The following is a 17,649-nucleotide window of genomic DNA, read 5'->3' as shown; positions in this document are numbered from 1 at the left end:
ACCCCATATGACATAGGACTTAAAGCCCCTTAGAAAAATACACTATAAATAAACAAAAACAGTTGGATGAAATCTGGATGAAGGAACACTTAACACCTTATACACTGTGGGGTTACAGAAGATGTTCAGATACACATTACTTTAACCCCATTTCCTGACCCAACTGGAAAGCTGGCACAGTAAATGAACTTTCATTTTAGCAGTCACAATGGCTGTCATTAACCAGTGGTACTTCTGGCAGAATTCTTAGCATGAAATGACTTAAGTGCTAGTCACATGTTTTCAAAAGTTCAGACAGGGTTTACCGATATGCAGAAATAGCAAGTCAAAATGGTTTTTGATCTTTTGCTATTTGTTAAATTGCTCAAAAGCCAATTAGCAATAAAAACATCCAATACCTAGCTAATAAAATAGGAAACTATTATTTTATCAAAATACTATGTGTAAAACTGATTAAGGTTTAATAATCTTCCAGAAATATTAAAAATGTATAATGTAACATGGATTTGAATAATAAGACAAAAGTGTTAAGGCTTATTAGAAGTTCTGAGGTAATATTTCACTCAAAGATTAAATTACAGCTGAATTGGTCATATAGTTTTAATTACATTTCTATTCTGATTAACTGCAGTTAAATCAATAGTTATAATACCAAAATTTCTCCTTTTCAAAATCCTTAAAATATTTTTATTAATGAAAAGATAAGAAGATTACTTTGTCATAGATTAGCTTATAAAAATTTATACTCCTCTATTTAAGACAAACACTTAATTCAGACCAAGATTACCCTGTGAAGCAGTATGACCAACTGAAAGGTTGCTTAGCTACTCTGTAACACAGAGCACATTTCCTCCTTCTAAACAATATGATAAAAGGGTTAAATATGGATTCTGGAGTCACATCACCTTAGTTTAAGAAGGTATATGACCGGCCGGGCACAGTGGCTCACACCTGTAATGCCAGCACTTTGGGAGGCCAAGGTGGGCGGATCATGAGGTCAGCTGATCGAGACCACCCTGGCTAACACAGTGAAACCCTGTCTCTAATAAAAATACAAAAAATTAGCCGGGCGTGGTGGCAGGTGCCTATAGTCCAAGCTATTCAGGAGGCTGAGGCAGGAGAATGGCATGAACCTGGGAGGTGGAGCTTGCAGTGAGCTGAGATCCCGCCACTGCATTCCAGCCTGGGCGACAGAGCGAGACTCAGTCTCAAAAAAAATATAAAGAAGGTATACGACCTTGAGCAAATGAAAACTTTTCTGTAAGTCTTACTTTCCTAATTTTTTAAATAAAAAAGTATCAATCTAAATTAGTATACAAACTAAATGAAATAATACACATAAAAGTGCTTATCATTGAGCTTGGGCATAAGCATTAAATAAATGGTACATACTATTAATCTAATCTGGTTTGTGATACATCTAGTTTAAATACCTAGAAAGCAAGAGAGCTCCTGTTTACATTCTATGGTCTTTCTTTCTAGCAAACACAATGCTTGTCTACCGTATATGCTCAATATATGCGTGAAAAAAAAATAAGCTCAAATTAATATAATACAAACGAAAATCGAAGTGTTGAGGTAATACTACACAAACAAAAAAAAATTAGTGAGGAGGTCATGAAGAAAGAGGAATTCAAAGTCCTTGGAATGTTCCTGGGGTATTATTTTGCAATCCTTCATACAATTATTTTCCCTTCTGTGGTAGACTACAAAGCATGGGCACAATGTATATTTAAAATATGCACACTTTACTGTATGTAAACTTTATATCAAAAGAAAAAGCTGTAAATATTGAACTCTTGTTAAATATGCACAAAGTACTTAGAGGAAAGTACTAACGTCTACAATTTGTTGTTCTTGTCGTTTAGAGATGGGGGGGTGTGTCTCACTATGTTACCCAGGCTGGTCTTGAACTCCTGGCTTCAAGCGAGCCTCCTGCCTCAGCTGGGATTACAGGCATGATCCACTGTGCCTTACTCTTACAATTTACTTTGAAATGCATTTTTTTAAAAGATGAATTAATGGATAGCAGAATAGATGGATAAATATGTGATTAGACAGGTTGGCGTGAACCTAGGGGGCGGAGCTTGCAGAGAGCAGAGATTGTGCCACTGCACTCCAGCCTGGGCGACACAGCGAGACTCTGTCTCAAAAAAAAAAAAAAAGAAAAGAAAAATGTTTATAGTAGAATCTAGGTGATACAAATATGAGTGTTCATTTTGAAATTCTTTTAACTTGGTTGCCAAGACTGAAAATTTTCAAAATAAAAGGCTAGGTAGTAGGGAACAAGAGGAGCACAAATTCCTCCCATTTTAACACATACTCCCACCCCTTGGGATGTGATTTTGTTGCTCCTCCCATAAAGAGGAGGGCTCTATTCCTCTACTCTCTTGAGCTGAGCAGGCCTTGTGACTTGGCTTTTACCAATGAAATGGAAGTGACACTGTGGGAATAGGAGTTCCAAATCTAGGTCCTAAAAGGCTTTACTACTTCAGTTCTTTGTCTCTTGAAATGCAGCCACTGTTATGTGAATGCTCACTGAGGATGACGGGCCAGCTAACAGCCAGCACAAACCACCAAACATGTGATCTTAGACCAAACATGGATCTTAGACCATCCATCCACGCTCCAGATGACCACAATTCCATGAGTGACCAAAGGTGAGACCAGCAGAAGAAACCACCAAGCTGAGCTAAAGTCAAATTGATAACCCACAGAATCATTTTGGAATGATCTGCTATATAGCAACAGATAACTGATAAACCTTTTCTTATTACTTTTAGAAAACAAAGTGCAAGCCACTGTACTATTTAGCAACAAACTTCTGTTTTAACTTCCACTACCACCTTCCTCAACTTATCCTCAGGGAACAAACGGTTTTCTTTTCCTTTCTAAGGAGACCTCCTCCATGTGTATCCTTAACCCCACTGAATTCCCCTCCACTTCTTCATCAATGATTACCTCCTTTGCATTGTTAACTTATTTACTTGCTTAGGGTCCTGTGCCACAAAAATGCTTAAGTCTTCTCCATATTGAAGGGGGGGAAATCTTAACATTCCCCTTTAGATTCCAGTAGCTTCCATTTTAATTTTCTTTTTTCACTGCCATACTTCTCCAAGGAGCGACCTAGAAAATCTTTTCTTTACACATCCTGCCTTGGAAAAACTCTACTTGTACTTCAGGGCCCAATTCAAATACTGTCTCCTCTCTTTAGCTTTCCCTAAGCAGCTCTTATCAGAATTCATCTTTTTAGATTAACCAAAACATTTTTATCACAGCTTTCTCTTCTTCACTTCTGTAGACCTTTTGCTGTTTTTGCCTATCAACATCTTTGCCTCTGGTTGTTGAAACTACAGCTTCCGTTTTGGAGACTGATCTCCCTTTATCCCACATAGTTAAAATATAACTGGCCATCTCTACCCTTGTCCCCTACCCCCATCCACTCCAGAGGATCCAAATCTGGCCCATCAGAGTTAACTCCTGGACTTCTGCTGAAACTATTTGGAAAGAAAGCTCTTCTTTGAGCTTACTAAACTTAGATATAAGCCTGGCCCTGCTGTGGTCGTCTTTGTCACCAGTTGAGGAGATACTGCCTAAGAATGAATCCAATCCAGAGGAAAGCAGAGCTAAGATAAAATGAAGAAAGACAGATTCTGGCTAATATGACATTAAGCATCTGGATCCAACCAAGCCCAAAGCCAACCTTTCATTTATGTAAGCCAGTAAGTCTCCTTTTTTGCTTAAGCCAGTTTAAAATAAGCTTCTGCCATAACAAAAAATGTCCTGATGAACACAGAATCTGTGAACCTATGTGTCTACACCCAACGGACTAAAATAAGCTTAAGCGCAAAGGCCTACTTGTTTATTTTTGGAGTTCCCCATAACATTTAAAAGTACCTTGCTTAATGAATGAAAACTTAATTTACTGAACATGTGGGGTTTGTTTCTTTGTTTGTTTAGACAGAGTCTCATTCTGTTGCTCAGACTGGAGTGCAGTGGCACAGTCTCGACTCACTGCAACCTCTGCCTCCTGGGTTCAAGCAATTCTCCTGCCTCAGCCTCCCGAGTAGCTGGGATTACAGGCGCCTGCCACCACACCTCGCTAATTTTTGTATTCTTAGTAGAGACTAAAAAGTTTAGTGGAGACTAATAGCATTTTGCCATGTTGGCCAGGCTGGTCTGGAACTCCTGACCGCAAGTGATCCGCCCGCCTCAGCCTCCCAAAGTGCTGGGATTACAGGCGTGAACCACCTCACCTGGCTGAACATGTGTTTTAACAAGAGGGAGTGAGGGCTATTGGACAGTCTTAAAGAAGGCATTTCCAATGGCACAAGAGTATGGATATATGGTAGGAAAAATAAAACAAGTGTAATCATCTATTGTGGAACACCAAAGTATACTGCCTATTTTTCACAAAATCAGACGTATTAAAACAAAATAGCAGCCACGTACAGTGGCTCACGCCTGTAATCCCAGCACTTTGGGAGGCCGAGGCAGGTGGATCACCTGAGGTCAGGAGTTCAAGACCAGCCTGGCCAACATGGTGAAACCCCGTCTCTACTAAAAATACAGAATTTAGCTGGGTGTGGTGGCATGCACCTGTAATGCCAGCAACTCAGGAGGCTGAGGCAGAAGAACCCTTGAATCCAGGAGGCAGAGGTGGCAGTGAGCCAAGGTCACCATTGCACTCCAGCCTGGGCAACAAGAGCGAAATTCTGTCTCAAAAAACACAACAAAACAAAACAACAGCATTTTACAAAGAGAAAGGCTACTTAGATATAATTCATCTTCCACAAGCATAATGTCAATTTGTTATTTAAGTATTCTCCTTGTTGCCACATTTGGTAATGAACAATGCAGCATTATTCTGAAAGAAGGATCTAGATTTTTTCAAATTAGTTTATAATAGTTTATTTACTGGAGAATACACTTGTTCTAAGTATTTCAAATGAATGTTAACTCTCATTTACTGATAAAAGTATACAATTAATCATTTGAAATATATTTTAATAGTGAGTATGGGTTTTTCTCACATCACCAATTTATTTGCTTGCTCTGTTTCTAGTACCAGCAACCAAAGTAGTACATGCTAAAGTAAATTCAACTCTAAGTAGTAAAAGTGAGCTGAATGCTACCAGCTAAGTTACCATATTTTAGTTTTCCAAGAGGTTATCATGCATGTATACTAAAATGGCAATAAAAGAACTTAACAGTTTGTCCAAAAGTAACCCTGTGCTTCAGCTATTTTTCTGGGGCTGCTGCATTGACATGCTCCATTAATTTTTTAAAATAAAACTTCATTTGATGACAAACATTTAGCAGGAAATAATTTCCTACATCCTAATTCAAAATGAAAACTTCAATGCTAATGTCCCCTTAATTCAAACTGAGAAAGACAATATAACTAGTATTTGAATGAGGCCTGCAAATCATCTGCCAAAATTTTCTCAACATAAAGTAATCCAGTGAAGATCACAAGGCTGTAGCTACTTTAAAATTCTTCAAAAGTGGGTAATTAAACTATTGAGTTAAACGTTTGGACACCATTTGCATATCCCAAAACAGAAGAATTAATTTAAAAGTTCTTGGCTTCTTCTGTGTTAGACAGTCATTTACAATTTAAATTTAAACCCCAGAAAACAGAAAAAAGCAAGTCGGTGCTGCTACCCATCTAAATGTTTTCCTGATCTTAAAATTTCAAGACAACTAAGAAAACTAAAAAAGAATTATTTGAGTTGAACAATATAGATATTTGTCCTCCCAAATGAATATAAAGCTTAAAGTAAAATAAATTATGGTACTTCCACGGAACTGGATTTTTTTTTTTTTTTTTTTTTGAGACAGAGTCTCGCTCTATCGCCCAGGCTGGAGTGCGGTGGCGCGATCTTGGTTCACTGCAACTTCCACCTCCCAGATTCAAAGGATTTTCCTGCCTCAGCCTCCTGAGTAGCTAGGATTACAGGTACCCACCACCATGCCGGCCAATATATATATATATATATATATATTTATATTTATATATTTATATGTATTTATGTTTACATTTATATTTACATTTATATATATTTATATATATATATACATATATTTTTTAGTAGAGATGGGATTTCACCATGTTAGCCAGGCTAGTCTCAAACCCCTGACCTCAGGTGATTCACCTGCCTCAGCCTCCCAAAGTGCTGAGATTACAGGAGTGAGCCACCGAGCCCAGCCAGAACTGAATATTATACCACCATTAAACAAAATCATGGGCTGGGCGAGGTGACTCTTAAACTTTGGGAGGCTGAGGTAGGAGGATTGCTTGAGCCCATGGGTACCAGACCAGCCTGGGCAACAGAGTCAGACCCCTCTCTACAAATAAATAAATAAATAAATAGATAAATTTTAAAAATTAAAAAAAAAAAAAGATTATGGGCTGAGTATGGCAGCTCAGGCCTATGATTCCAGCACTTTGAGGCTTTGACAGGCCAAAGCAGGAGCATCACTTGAGGTCAAGAGTCCGAGACCAGCCTGGGCAACATAGCAAGACCCCATCTCTACAAATAAAAGTTATTTGGATGTGTTGGAATATGCGTGTAGTCTCAGCTAGTCAGGAGACTGAGGTGGGAGGAACACTTGAGCCCAGGTGTTCAAGGTTACAGTGAGCTATGATTGTGTCACTGCACTCCAGTCCAGGGGACAGAATGAGACTCTGTCTCTAAAAAATAAAACAAAAACCAAACCAAAATAAAATAATTACGACTGCAGTAACCATGGAAAGTATTTGATAAAACTGTAGCAAACACCTGCATATCTCTATCTATGTAGAGAGATATATAGATACTATATGCCAAACATTGCTTTAAGCAATGCATTAACTAATTTCATCCTCACAAATTTTATAAAGTAGCTATTAGTATCCCTAGTATACAAATGAAGAAATTTAAGCATACAAGTTATGTAATCTGCTCAGTCTCACAGCAGCTAGCAAGTGATGAAATCAGGACTCAAATTCAGGCAGAACTAATTCTCCACAATGTACTTTAAAGTTATCTGGGTGTCTAAATTACTATAATTTATCCACTATAAATATCAACTTTCATCTTCAATCAGAGTTATTTTAATAAATTTAATAAATTTAATAATTTAATAAATTATTTTAATAAATTTAATAATTTAATAAATTATTTTAATAAATTTATAATTAAATTTAATAAATTTAATGATACCTCATTAATTATATCATGAGGTAATTAATACTGTTATTTAGTTAAAACACGTACCAGCCGGGCGTGGTGGCTCACGCCTATAATCCCAGCACTTTGGGAGGCCGAGACTGGTGGATCACAAGGTCAGGAGATCGAGACCATCCTGGCTAACACGGTGAAACCCATCTCTGTTAAAAATACAAAAAATTAGCCAGGTGTGGTGGCGGGGCGCCTGTAGTCCCAGCTACTCGGGAGGCTGAGGCAGGAGGATGGCATGAACATGGGAGGCGGAGCTTGCAGTGAGCCAAGATCGCACCACTGCACTCCAGCCTAGGTGACAGAGCAAGACTCTGTCTCAAAAATAAAAATAAAAATAAAAAAACATGTACCAATTTATCAGTGAATTTATCATCACCAGATGACTAGCAAATTTGTAATTTCACTGAGGGCAAGAACTTTTTTTCATCTTCTACTCTCAAACTTCTAATGCAGTTGAATGAATGCATCAATGACTAGAGAGCATAAGACACCATTCTTTTTATCAAAGAGAAGCTCAAATTCTGAAACAGGAAAAAAAAAGGCTAAAATGACTCATTTATTAATAATTCAAACTTTACTAAAAAATAACATGGTTGAGTTTAGAATAAACAGGTGGGGTGGGGGAGCAGATTATCTTAAAAACTAGAAGGAAGATGGTAATAGAAAACTAAAAGTAAAAGTTGTTCCATCTCTGTTAAAAGGAAAAACTCCAGTACATGACAAGATAATATTCTCCTATCTCTACTGATTCATGGAAGGAAAAAACGTCATCTGATGAAAGAAACCAAGTATTCTGGTGTTAGGAACTATAAAAATTTGTCACAAAGGCAAAAATAAAAGAATGTCCAGATATTTGATGTGATTAGGTTAGAGTAACACTGTCCAAAAGAAATAGAAAGAGGCTGGGAGCGATGGCTCATGCCTGTATTCCCAGCACTTTGGGAGGTCAAGGCAGATGGATCACCTGAGGACAGGAGTTTGAGACCAGCATGGCCAATATGGTGAAACCTTGTCTCTAATGAAAATACAAAAATTAGCTAGGCATAGTGGTGGGTGTCTGTAATCCCAGCTACTCCCAAGGCTGAGGCAGGAGAACTGCTTGAACCCTAGAGGTGCATGTTGCAGTGAGTCAAGATCACGCCACTGCACTCCAGCTTGGGCAACAGAGTGAGACTCCATCTCAAAAAAAAAAAAAAGAAAAGAAAAGAAAAAAATGAATGCCACATATAAAACTTTCTACAGCTACATTAATTTAAAAAAATATTTAATCTAATATATCGAAAATATTGTCATTTTAACAGGTAATATAAAATATGAATGAAATATTTCATGGTTTTAAAAAACATGAATCCTTGAAATCTGGTGTATATTATGCATTAGCACATCTCAATTTGGACTAGTTGCATTTCAAGTGCTCAGCAGCCAAAGGTATCTAGTGAACAGTGCAAGGTTAGAGTTTATGAAGAGAGAAACAGGAACAAAAAACATGGTGAACAAGTACGTTTGCTTTCTGGGTGGTAAGGCAAAATGTATCGTCTCAACAGTCATCTCTTTCCACATGCCAAAAAATATCTCAAATTCCTGTTATTCTGGGGGAGAACAAAATTTTCTTTTTATTTTTTTAAGTCCCACAGATAACTTACTGTCTTTATTTATTTATTTATTTATTTATTATTTACTTTTTTTGAGACAGAGTCTTGTTCTGTCGCCCAGGTTGGAGTGCAGTGGCACAATCTCAGTTCACTGCAACCTCTGCTTCCCAGCCTCCAGAGTAGCTGGGATTACAGGCGCTAGCCATCACACCTAGTTGATTTTTGTATTTTTAGTAGAGACAGGGTCTCACCATGTTGTCCAGGCTGGTCTCAAACTCCTGGCTCAAAGCAATCCTCTCACCTGGGCCTCCCAAAGCGCTGGGATTACTGGTATACACCATTGTACCTGGCCAACCTATAGCCTTTAAATGAGGTCTTATCCTTTGTAACTTTTTATATTTTTAAAGTATATACTTTCTAATTACCTTAATATTCTAGATTTAGAAAACTGTTAACAATTTAGAGAGAAACGTGTTCACAATCAACCACATAGGATAAGTTACAAAAAGATTAAATGTTTAAAAATAGAGATAAGGTCTCACTCTATCACTGAAGCTGGAGGGCAGTGACATCATCACAACTCACTGTAATCTCAAACTCCTAGAGGTTCAAGTGATCCTCCTGCCTCAGCCTCCTGAGCAGCTGAGATTATCAATATAACCAGGCCCGGCTAATGTTTTCATTTTTTGTAGAGACAGAGTCTGGCTACATTGCCCAGGCCGATCTCGAACTCCTAGTCCTAAGTGATCTTCTCACCTCAGCCTCCCAAATCACTGGGATTACAGTGTGAGCCTCTGTCCTGGCTCTAAATAAGTGTAAAGAAATTGAATTGTGAAAACAAAAGACAACATAGAATTCCTTTGTAACCTCAGCATAAAGGCCTCCTAATATGACTCAAAATCTAGAAGCCACATGTGAAAAGATTCAAGCACACAAACATCTTTTAAAATAACTTTTGTTTGGCAAAAAAGCACCAGTGAATGTATTCATTTCCTCAGTAAATATTTATTGGGTGTATACTATGCATCAGGCACTGCTGTAGGCAATGAAAAGCAAAATTAAAAATAACTGAACCAAGCCTGGGCAACATGGTGAATCCATATCTCTATGGAAAAAATATATATATATATAAATCAGCAGGGCGTGGTGGCACATGCTACTCTGGAGGCTGAGATGGGAAGACTGCTTGAGCCCAGGGGGTCGAGGTTGCGGTGAGCTATGATCGTGCCACTGTATTCCACCCTGGGCCACATAGCCAGAGTCTCTGTCAGAAATAAATACATAAAAACAATAGAACCATAAAAATGTCAATGAAAAGCAATAAACCAAGAAAAAATTTTTGCTATTCGTATCACAAAGAGCTAATCTTTCTAATACATTAAAAACAACTACTAGAAAAAAAAAAGGCTAGGTGCGGTGGCTCACACCTGTAATCCCAGCATTTTGGGAGACTGAGGCAGGTGGATCACCTGAGGTCAGGAGTTCAAGACCAGCCTGACCAACATGGAGAAACCCCATCTGTACTAAAAATATAGAAATTAGCCAGATGTGGCGGTGCACACCTATGATCCCAGCTACTCAGGAGGCTGAGGCAGGAGACTCACTTGAACCCAGGAGGCAGAGGTTGCAGTGAGCCGAGATCGTGCCACTGTACTCCAGCAGATACCCTCATTTCAGACTACAGTCACAGTACTGGGTTCCTATATTACTCATACTGTTGTGGATTTGCCTACAAATCACGGGTTCCCATGAACCCAACTCAGGTTTTATAATTTGCTAGAATGGTTCACAAAACTCAGATAGAGTTTACTTATTACTGACTTATTATAAAGGATACAACTCAGGAACAGCCAAAGGGAAGAGATGCATAGGGCAAGGTATTAGAGGTGGCGGGACAGAACTTCCATGCCCTTTCTGGACACCATCTCCCAGCACCTCTATGTGTTCACCACCCCAGAAGCTCTCCAAACCCTGTCATTTAAAGGTTTTAATGGAGGCTTCATTATATAGACATGGCTGATTAAGTCTCTGGCCATTGGTGATTGGTCTCTAGCACCTCTCCCCTCCCTAACCCTCTAATCATGTTTTGGTCTTTCAGGCAACCAACACCCCATCCAAAAGTTATCTAAGAGCCCCCAGTCACCAATCATCTCATTTTTTTTTTTTTTCTAATAACACCGTTCACTCAATGGAACTCTATATAGCAAGGCAAATGGATGCACTAGAGTTATACAATAAAACTTAGAAACATGTTGAGCAAATGAAGAAAGACAGAAAACACACACACACACACACACGTAAGGCACTGGGTGTGGTATGCCTGTAGTCCCAGCTACTTGGGAAGCTGTGGTAGGAAGATTCCTTGAGCCCAGGAGTTCAACACCAGCCTGGGCAACATGGTGAGATTCCATTTTTAAATATATATATGTGTGTGTGTATATATATATATATGTATATACACACACACACATACACATGATTTGATTCATACAAAGTTCAAAAACATGAAAAATTATTTTATTTAAGAATGCTTACATTATGGCAAAACTGTGAAGGAAATGATTATCACAGGTGGTGGCTCACACCTGTATCCCAGCACCTTGGGAGGCCAAGACAGGCAGATCACCTGAGCTCAGGAGTTCGAGACCAGCCTGACCAACATGGAGAAACCCCATCTCTACTAAAAATACAAAAAACTAGCCAGGTGTGGTGGCACATGCTTGTAATCCTGGTTACTTGGGAGGCTGAGAAGGAGAATCGCTTTAACCTGGGAAATAGAGGTTGCGGTTAGCCAAGACCATGCCATGGTACTCCAGGCTGGGCAACAAGAGTGAAACTGCCTCAAAAAAAAAAAAAAAAAAAAAAGAATAGTAGTTACTCATAGAGAAAGTTATAATCAGAAAAAAATATAGTGGGGACTTTGGGGTACTAGCAATGTTCTGCTTCCTAACCTAGTGACTGGTTACACAAGTGTTTATAATTATTTGCTAAGTAATCATATATGATTTATGCACTTTTCTGTGCATTACTTAACCATAAAGAATAATCTACTCTTGGCTGGGTGCAGTGACTCACAAAACACATTGGGAGGCTGAGACAAGAGGAGCCCAGGAATTTGAGACCAGCCTGGGCAACATGGCAAAACCCCATCTCTACAAAAAATTTTAAAATTAGCTGGGCATGGTGGTGCACGCCTGTAGTCCCAGCTACTCTGGAGGCTGAGAGGTAGGAGGATCACTCGAGCCCAGAAAGGTAAGGCTGCAGTGAGTCAAGATCATTCACTGTACTTCAGCCTGGACGACAGAACAAGACCCTGCCTCAAAAAAAAAAAAGTTCAACTTGGAAAGTTTATTTTTTTTAGTGATAATATTAAAAAATACAAATAAAAGCTACACTGTCTCCCTTTCATCTGCCAATCTAGAGGCTAAATTAAGGAGACTGCCCTTACTTATTAAGAGATATGGGGAAAGGATAAGACTATAACAGACTTTATAAAATAGAGTTTCTCAAATGTTCATCATCTGTGAATTAATGAGCACTGCACATAACATGATCAATTTATGTAAAACATTCATCGCATTTTTATTTATTTATTTATTTATTTATTTATTTTTGAGACAGTTTCTCACCCTGTCACCAGGCTGAAGTGAAGTGGCATGATCACAGTTCACTGCAGCCTTGATCTCCCAGGCTCAGGTAATCCTCCCACCTCAGTCTCCAGAGTAGCTGGAACTACAGGCACGCACCACTATGCCCAGCTAACTTTGTAATTTTTGTAGAGATGAGGTTTTGCCATGCGTGTTGCCTAGGCTGGTCTCAAACTCCTAAGTTCAAGCAATCCTCCTGCCTTGGCCTCCCAAAGTGCTGGGATTATAGACATGAGTCACCAAGCTTGGCCTCAATGCATTTTAAAACACAAGTAAAACATTAAAAAATGAATGCAGAAGTTCCCCCTTATCCACAGTTTCTCTTTCCAAGGTTTCAGTCACCCACAGTCAAAAGTGGTCCAAAAATATTAAATAGAAAATTCCAGATATCAACAATTCATAAGGTCTTAAATAACTTTTATGAAAGTATACTGTTATAATTATTCTATTATTACTTATTGTTATTCTCTTACTGTGCCTAACTTATAAATTAAACTTTATTGTTCAGGCACGGTGGCTCACACCTGTAATCCCAGAACTTTGGGAGGCCAAGGTGGGTGGATCACCTGAGGTCAGCAGTTCGAGACCAGCCTGGCCAACATGGTGAAACCCCGTCTCTACTAAAAATACAAAAATGAGCTAGGCGTGGTGTGGTGGCACACGTCTGTGATCCCAGCTTCTCAGGAGGCTGAGGCAGGAGAATCCCTTGAACCTGGGAGGCAGAGGTTGCAGTGATCGTGCCACTGCACTCCAGCCTGGGCAACAGAAAGAGACTCTGTCTCAAAAAAACAAAAACAAAAAAACCCCCACTTTATCATAAGTATGTACATACAGGAAAAAACACAGTATAGTCATGTACCACATGACACACCAGTCAACAGCAGACCATATATATGACAGTGGGCCTCCAGGATTATAATGGGCCAGGTGTGGTGGCTCACACCTATAGTCTCAGCACCCTCCCTTTGGAAGGTCGAGGAGTGGGGAATGCTTAAACCCAGGAGTTTGAGACCAGCCTGAGAAACATAGTGAGAGGCCGGGCGCGGTGGCTCAAGCCTGTAATCCCAGCACTTTGGGAGGCCGAGACGGGCGGATCAAGAGGTCAGGAGATCGAGACTATCCTGGCTAACACGGTGAAACCCCGTCTCCACTAAAAAATACAAAAAACTAGCCAGGCGAGGTGGCGGGCGCCTGTAGTCCCAGCTACTTGGGAGGCTGAGGCAGGAGAAGGGCGTAAACCCGGGAGGCAGAGCATGCAGTGAGCTGAGATCTGGCCACTGCACTCCAGCCTGGGTGACAGAGCAAGACTCCGTCTCAAAAAAAAAAAAGAAACATAGTGAGAATCCTCCTAAAAAGAAAAAAAAAATTAGCCAGGCATGGTGGCACATGCCTGCAGTTCTAGCCACTCAATTTCAGCTCTTTGGGAGGCTGAAGTAGGAGACTCACTTGAGACCAGGAGTTTGAAGTTACAGTGAGTTATGATCATGCCACTGTACCTCTTGCCTGAGCAGAGTAAGATCCTGTCTCTAAAAAAAAAAAAGATTATAATGTTATAACAGAGATGAAAAACTCCTAGTAATGTTTTCTATATTTTTCATTGTTACTTTATAGTACACTCCTTCTACTTAAAAAAAAGAAAAAAAAAAGTTAACTGTAAAACAGCCTCAAGTAGGTCCTTTTGGAGGTATTTCAGAAGATGGCATTGTTATCCTAGGAGATGACAGCTTCATGCATGTTATTGCCCCGAGGACTTCCAGTGAAACAAGATGTAGAGACGGAAAACAGCTATATTGATTATCCCAACCTTGTGTAGGCCTAGGCTACCACGTGTGTTTGTGTCTTAGTTTTTAACAAAAAAGTTTACAAAGTAAAAAATAATTAAAAATAGAAAATAGCCGCTTGTAGAATAAGGATATAAAGTATCTTTGTATAGCTGTACTATGTTCTTATATTACAAAAGGGTCAAAAGTTAAAAAAAAAAATTAAAAAGTGTATAAAGTAAAAAGGTTACAGTAAGCTAAGGTTAATTTATTACCTAAGAAAGAAAAACGGCTGGGGATGGTGGTTCATGCTTACAATCCCAGCAGTTTGGGTGGCCAAGAGGACAGGATCCTTAAAGCCCAGGAGTTTGAGACCAGCCTGGGCAATGTAGCAAGAACACCTTCCTCAACTACAAAAAGTTTAAAAAATAATTAGCCGAGTGTGGTGGCACACACCTACATTCCTAGCTACTCAGGAGGCTGAGGTGGGAGGATCATTTGAGCCTAGGAATTCTAGGCTGTAATAATTCCAGGCTGTGATCACACTATTGCACTAGCCTGGTCAACAGAGTGAGACTGTCTAAAAAAGATTTTTTTTTAATTAAAAAGAAAAATAAATCTTTGCAAATATAGGATAGTACATGTACAGTGTTTATAAAATCTACAGTAGTATAATGTCCTAGGCCTTTGCATTCACTCACTATTCACTCATTGACTCACCCAGAGCAATTGCCAGTCCTGCAAGCTTCACTCATAGTTAAGTGCCCTACACAGGTGCATTTTAAAATCTTTTATACCATATTTTTACTGTGCCTTTTCTATGTTTAGATATGCAAATACTTACCAATTGTTACAAATGCCTACAGTATTTAGTATAGTTAACATGCTATAGTATGTACAGCATTTAATATACGTACAGCAATATGCCATAAGGTTTGTAGCCTAAGAGCAAAAGGCTATACTACATACCCTAGATGTATAGATTACACCATCAAGATTTGTTTAAGTACTTGCTATGATATTCACACAATGACAAAATTGCCTACTGATGCATTTCTTAGAACATATCCCTGTCATTAAGCAACATATGACTATATATATACGGTTTGGTACTATCCGAAGTCTTAGGCATCCACTGGTGATCTTGGAACATATCCTACCAAGGATAAGGTGGGAAAACTACTGTAGTACGATATTACAATCAGTGAGAGAAACGATTATACACTCTCATCATTTTATGCATATCTAGTAAATTTACTTACTTCTATTATATTAGAAAATTCTAATTCAATTATAGCTTATCAGGAAGGCAACAATGTTTAGTGGTCACTATATCAGATACTTAACGGAAACTTACAGGCTCTATCTTCAAAATATTTCTGAACGTAAACATTCCTTCATTATGTTCTCAATACCATCCTAGACCAATTAATCATCACCTCTTGTTCTTTCCTGGATTATTGGAATAGCCTTCCCCAAACTGTTTCCCTGCTATATTTATAACCCCTCCATTCCCCACCTTCAGACTATCCTCAACACAGTAGCTGGAGTGATCTTGAAAAACCTAGAACCTGTCACTCCTCTGCACAGAATTTTCAACAGCTCCTAACTCATTCAGAGAAAAGGTACAATCTTTACAATGGCCCACCAGGCACACTAATATTTGGCCCCCCATTATCTCTCTCCTGTAACTCTGCACTGCTTCTGTCACACTGGCCCCCTTGTTCCTCAAACACCTTATGCTCCCAACTCACGGCCTTTGCTCTTCTGTTACCTCTGACTAGACTGTTCTTCCCCTGAATAGCTGAATGGTTTAATCCCCTTGCTTCCTTCAAGTCTTCATTGAGAAGGTGACACTTGTGTAAAGTCCTCCCTGATAACCGAGTTAAAACTGCAATTTTCTCCAACTCCACTGCCTATCACCTTACCTGAATTTTCTCCTTAGCATTTACTACCATCTAGTATACTATATATTTACTTATTTATTTTGTTTATTGTCTGCATTTCCCCCTCTAGGCTATAAATTTCATGAAGCTGGGATTTATGTCTGGTCTACTGCTATATTCCCAGCACTCTAGTCCTGGAATAACAAAGCTTTCATTCAAGTATTTGTTAAACAAATAGGTGAAATTAAATCTAATATGGAACAAAAATATCACATTCAAAATGAGTATTTTAACCTAAGAGATACAATAAAGAGATACAATAGATTTTTAACCCACTCTTGTTGCATTCATTTTTAAAGTATTTAGAAGCCATCTTAAATGTGCCAAATAATATGCCGTCAATTTCTTCCTCTAAGGGAAGAAAATCCATATGTATACCTCAGAATTGTTCTTCAGAGCCACAAGGCCCTTTTTAGTCAGACCAAAACACATTCCTATTTTGAAGTACTTGTGAGAAATATAGTACATGTCTGCTTGGAGATAGAAATACCGGCATTGGCCGGGCACGGTGGCTGACGCCTATAATCCCAGCACTTTGGGAGGCCAAGGTGAGTGGTCAGGACTTGAAGCCCAGGAGTTCAAGACCAGCCTGGACAACATACTGAAACCCCATCTCTATAAAAAATACAAAAATTAGCTGGGTGTGGTGGTGCGGGCCTGTAGTTCCAGCTACTCAGGAGGCTGAGGTGGGAAGATTGCTTGAGCCAGATCAAGGCTCCCTAGTGCTACTGCACTCCAGCATGGGTGATAAGAGCAGATCCTGTCTCAAAAAAAAAGAAAAAAAAAGAAATACTGGCTTTGGGCTCAACAGAGCAATTGGCTAGAGATAAATCTTTAGGCGTTATCTATGTGTACAGCTGAAGACCTGAAGTCATGGAAGTAGTTGAAGATTGCCCTGGGAGAATGTGTAGAGTGAAGATAAAAAAGAAACAAGAAAAAAATCATGAGCACCATTACCACATGAAGACCAGTATTAAATAAATACAAAGAACAGAGTATCCTAGGGAGGAAATGGTTAATATTGTCAGAAACTACAGAAAGATGACATAGGATAAGGACTGGAGAAAAACACTAGGTCTAAGAACTCAGTGATGTTTACAATAATAGCTTTATTGAGATATAACTCAATATAAAATTTACACTTTTAAAGTATACTATTTAGTTGTTTTTAAGTATATTCAGAGGTGTGTGATCATCACTACCACCATGTTTCAGAATACATTCATCACCCCATAAAGAAACTCTGCACCCATTAGCAGAGTTTCTAATTGGCAGGGTTTCACATTTCCCCTAATATTAGTGATTTTAAAAGAAGACAGTTTTGGAGAAGTATGAAAAACTAAAAGTAAGGAATTATAAGTAACAAGAATATATTATTCTTTCAGAGGGAACTAGGAGAGAGAGAGAGATAGGAGGAGGTGGTATCAGAATGGCTGTTTAAAATGGGGAAGGCCATAGACTGAAGGGAAGGCTTCAGG

At 38.9% G+C, this 17,649-nt stretch overlaps 1 protein-coding gene across 4 annotated transcripts in view; it reads right to left on the bottom strand.

The window, feature by feature from the left end:
* The window catches only part of PIK3C2A (phosphatidylinositol-4-phosphate 3-kinase catalytic subunit type 2 alpha), a 118,065-nt gene that overhangs the window by 80,460 nt on the left and 19,956 nt on the right, over window positions 1–17,649 (bottom strand). Inside the window, exon 1 of one of the 4 annotated variants that reach the window (XM_033207887.1) lies at window positions 7,263–7,320. The exons of the other annotated variants lie outside the window; for them this stretch is intronic. The gene's annotated coding sequence lies outside the window, so the exon portion shown is untranslated. Of the gene's footprint in view, window positions 1–7,262; window positions 7,321–17,649 lie in introns of those variants that run through there. 4 annotated transcript variants of the gene reach the window in all.

This window comes from Trachypithecus francoisi, unplaced genomic scaffold (assembly GCF_009764315.1).
Source record: "Trachypithecus francoisi isolate TF-2019V2 unplaced genomic scaffold, Tfra_2.0 Lachesis_group8, whole genome shotgun sequence".
NCBI classification, from domain to species: Eukaryota; Metazoa; Chordata; class Mammalia; order Primates; family Cercopithecidae; genus Trachypithecus; species Trachypithecus francoisi.
Note: the sequence above shows the minus strand (reverse complement) of the source record. Positions and strands in the feature narration are given on the sequence as shown.